This window comes from Dama dama, chromosome 31 (assembly GCF_033118175.1).
Source record: "Dama dama isolate Ldn47 chromosome 31, ASM3311817v1, whole genome shotgun sequence".
Taxonomy (NCBI): Eukaryota; Metazoa; Chordata; class Mammalia; order Artiodactyla; family Cervidae; genus Dama; species Dama dama.
The window spans coordinates 48,335,142-48,339,569 of NC_083711.1; positions in this window are offsets into that span (position 1 = coordinate 48,335,142).

The window sequence follows — 4,428 nt, forward strand, 5'->3', positions numbered from 1 at the left end:
CTTTGATGGGCATCCAGTCTTTCTAGACGAAATTTTTCTTTTTCTATTATTTTTAGTTACAGTTTTGCCTTTTTACTTTTGGTTTGGAGAACAACTGATTGAGAATGATTCTTGGTGTCATGATTTTGGGAGCTTGAGGTGGCTCTCCCTAGGTTAGCTAAAGCGTAATGCCCACATTCTGGAAAATATTTGCTTTGTTTGTCTTATAGATATATATGCTCAAGGCTCCTGGGCTTATTATCATTTGTAACTCATTATAGATTGGATTTCACTTGTTTACTGTCTTGCTACAGTGAGAAATAAACAAATTCATGGATCTTGGTTCAAACAGCTCAGATATTTTTGTTATTTAGCTGCACCCCACCTTTATATCATGAAGATAGAAGCTGTGTGACACCAAAATTCCTTTTTGTGAGACATCTGTTTCTGTAGCACCTGTGTTCTCTCCTGGGAAGAGCAAGCTGGAAGTCATCTTGTGGTGCACGCTCTTAAAGAAGACAAAAGGGATGATCCACGGTTACAGAAGGGCACATGGAGAAAAAGCCATGAAAATCTAGGAAAGGAGAGTTTGGATATTATCCATAGAGGAAAAAATCATCACATGGCTTAGTATGGCCACCACGCCATCCCCTCTGCTGAAATAACTGAAGGGTTAAACAAGGAGAAGACTTTTATGGAATAATACATGGATAAACAGTCAGAGCCCTTTTTCACTGGTGGACTAAGTAACTCCCAAAGGAGAGTCCGAAATTCTTTCTCATTCTGGCTTTCCCATCACTAGCCTCTAGGGTCTAAACAGTTACCATGTCTTCTCTGAAGGTAGGGAATTCAGTTGAATGGATCAATTTCTGGCTGTCACATTTTATGAATCTAGAATCTCTGAGACAAAAGTGAAGCTAATTTAGTACAGACGAGTCAGAAAGGCCAGTCTCTGCTGTGACAGAAAAGATAAGGAGTACTGCATGAGTCCATGGGTGGTTGACCTGAATATGAAGGAAAAGAGGCAGTCTAGAGGGTAGAGGAGCCTAGGGGGCTATAGTCCACTGGGTCGCAAAAGAGTTGGACACAACTTAGATTAAACAACAACCAGAAAAAAAGTGGGTAGCTGGAGGTGACATGCGTGCAATTTCAACCAGAAGCTCCCTGGTGTTTCAGAAGCACTGACTAATCCAGGAAGCTCCCCCAGTCTGGTATTTTCACATGACAGTGAAGAGGGATGTGAGTGGATTCTTTTGGCCAAAGAACTGGACACATTTCTTTTTTTATGTAATGGTTGAAAGGAGCTGATGAGGGTGCCTAAAAGTTTATCTTGAATGATGCAATAGACCCTAGTACATTTCTGGCTTATGAAATGCCCACATGCTGTGGTCCCCAGGTGACCATGGCATTCTGCCCCTTATGTATCCTATATCTTAGGGTAAGTTTCTATGATTTTTGGCAATTGGTATTTTAAACAAGTGAGCTGTCAACTGCAGTTATGTCAAAATGGCATTACTGGTACCTAGACCTGAGTAGGAACTCTACGATAACTAGCATGAATGAGATTAAGGCTGGAGTTTTGAAAGTTGTGAGTGTAAATATACTAGCAGTCTCTACAAGATAGCAGAAATGTCTATTCCTGCAGTTCCTGCACAGAGAGAACACAAGTGAGTTCTCAGAGAAGAAACTTCCTGTTCAGGTCTAAGTCCATAGTTTGGGGTTATCTGCCTCTAGCCCATGAAATGAGCAATAAACTAAATATAATTAATATAAGTTTATGGAACCTTCACCAAGGAAGGAGTGGAGGAAGAGCATCCTCCCTTACTTTTGTTTGTATTTTATCTCAACTCTTCCCAAAACCAGTCTCAAGCCCTGAGCTGTTACCAGGCCTCTTCAGGGTTAACCCATGCTTGACATGCCATGACCGAGGGAAAGAGATTCTTGAAATAACTCAGCACAATATCAACATGGCTAGGGATATGGTCCTACCTCCTCAGCTATTTCTGTGGTCTCTAATACCTCCTCAGGGAATTCTGTGATCTCTTACCACCATTGCTTAGGAAACTGCAGCCTCACACGGCATCAGCTGCCAGTTGACTGTTCAAACGGGAGGTCAGGTTACAACCATCGTGGTGTCCTCCTCATCATGTCACTACAGGGCTCATCAGTCAAGGTTGCAGTGATTGTATCTCCGATGTGGAGCAAGAAGGTCACTGAGGACTACAGGAGAAGTGAAAATAAAAGCTGAGAAATGACAAGGTATCCCCAATGCAAGGAATTAATAGATTACAAAGCATGAAAGAAACATTTGTATACATGGAGAATAGATCCAGAAATTCTATATTCTATCTAATCTGAATTCCAGATGGAGAGGATTGAAAGAATAGAGGACATGCATGAAATAGACAAGAATTTTCCCTAAATGAATAGCAATAAAAGGAGATGTTTGCTTTAAGCTTAGAGAGGTGCTTCAAGAGATGTGCAGAGAATACAGTGATTGGGTTTCTGATTCATACAAGTAAAAATGAAAAATATAAGCCATTATTATAAATTTAAGCTCAATATATGAATATTACTATTCTATTTTTAAGTCTAGCAAATTCAAGCATTCAATTTTAAGGAGACTTTAGTGTTTGGGGCACAATTTTAAACTTAGATAATAAGACTGCCCTTTAGATTTCCTCACTGTGTTTATGAATTAAACATTTTTCAGATTCTTGAGTACTTCAATTAATCAACAGATCTTCTCAAGTTGTTATTATTAAAAGTTTAATTTATTAAACATTTAAATGTATTATTTAAACTTTCTTAAATATTCCAATACTGTATAAACAGTGAGATTGCAACTGAAACTCAAAAGCATATATTTGTTGGTCAATTGCACACTTATAAACTGAACTTATAAAACCAATCTGCATAGATAAAATTATTTGTAGGATTATAAATACTTAAAATGCTACACATGTATAATTCCTTAAGGCACAAATATCAACATTTGTTGATTCTGATGCTCTTAAACATTTCTGTACTTAGCTGGAGTCTTCCCATGTTAAAATAAACTTACTGGTAAGGAGATGGTTTTCTTTACAACAGACAATGCCAGGGAACATCTAGTCTCCTTGTCGAGATTTTGGGCCCAGATACTGAACAGGACAGGATTCTTGACAGTGACCCTAAAAGCACTTTATGAATGAATGACAGTTAGGAGTGAATCCTGTTATTAACAGTCACTACATCAGACCCTCCACACAGGCTGACTCCCAGTCTTGCACAGCACGTGGAAGGTGGCTTCCCCTGCTGGAGTCATACTTAAAATTATCTGTCTTTTCTGCCTACTCATGAAAATCTGCAACCCCTGTCCAGGCTGCCATGTTGCTTGATGGGATTTCATTATTCTTTAGCTCTTAAGATATTAATTGTGTTTCCTTCTAAGTAGAAACTTCTGAACTTGATAGAATCCTCCACTCCCCCTCACCCCCCTGACCATTTCCTATCTGATGAGACTACTCATTTTCTGCAGATATTAAGATGATATTCTAATGAATTCCAGGTCACTGTCTTTTAACAATGATTCAGCAGCCCTGAGGTTGGATGTCAGTATTTCTTAACCTTTAATCCTTTAAAGCCAGGACAATACCTCTCTGTTCAGTGCTTGCATGAATTGTGGGAGGAACTGATATGACTAACGCAGAAGGTTAAAATGGAGGCAAAAGAGTACCTCCAGTCTGGTTCCTCTCATGAACCTGAGCTGTTCTGCCTGTTTTCAAATGTCCAAAAGGGAAAATTAAATATTTTTAGTAAGAAGCCATGCAGTGGAGCCCAATATAAGTCCCACTTATAATTTGTGTCTGAAGCCAAAATTTAGGTGATAAAACACAGAAAAAACTCAGCCAAGTAATCAAAGGGCTAAGCAATTTAAGTCGAAACAATTCTCTCATGTGCTCAGAAACTGACCGGTTCCCTTGGCCTCTCAGATCAATTCTAAACTGACTAACATTACACCTGAATAAAATAAAATTACTTTGAATGTACTACAATATGTAGTTATACTCTCATATTGTCCAACACAACCCCTATTACAGAAATATGACTTGTTCCCTATTTCCTAAAATTTATTTATTTTAAAACATGTGTATTTCTGTGTCTGTATCATACTAATTGTTCTTTCTTCCCTTCTCCTCTTCGCAGCTTAACTTCAGGAGATTCTTTAAGGCCCAGTTCAAAGCTCTTCTTTTCTGCTGCTTCCTACCACCCTTTGTTGTTTATAAATTCCTATAATATGGAGCCCAGAGCAGCACAGGATCATAGGCTGTTCAATCCCCTAATTACCTCTGCAATGAAATGCTGTTTTTTTGCTAAGCTGTAATTCCCTAAAGGCAGTCACACTTTTTTTCATCTCTACTGTAGCACCTAAGGAATCCTTCTCAACCTGGAGCATTGAAAGTTGAG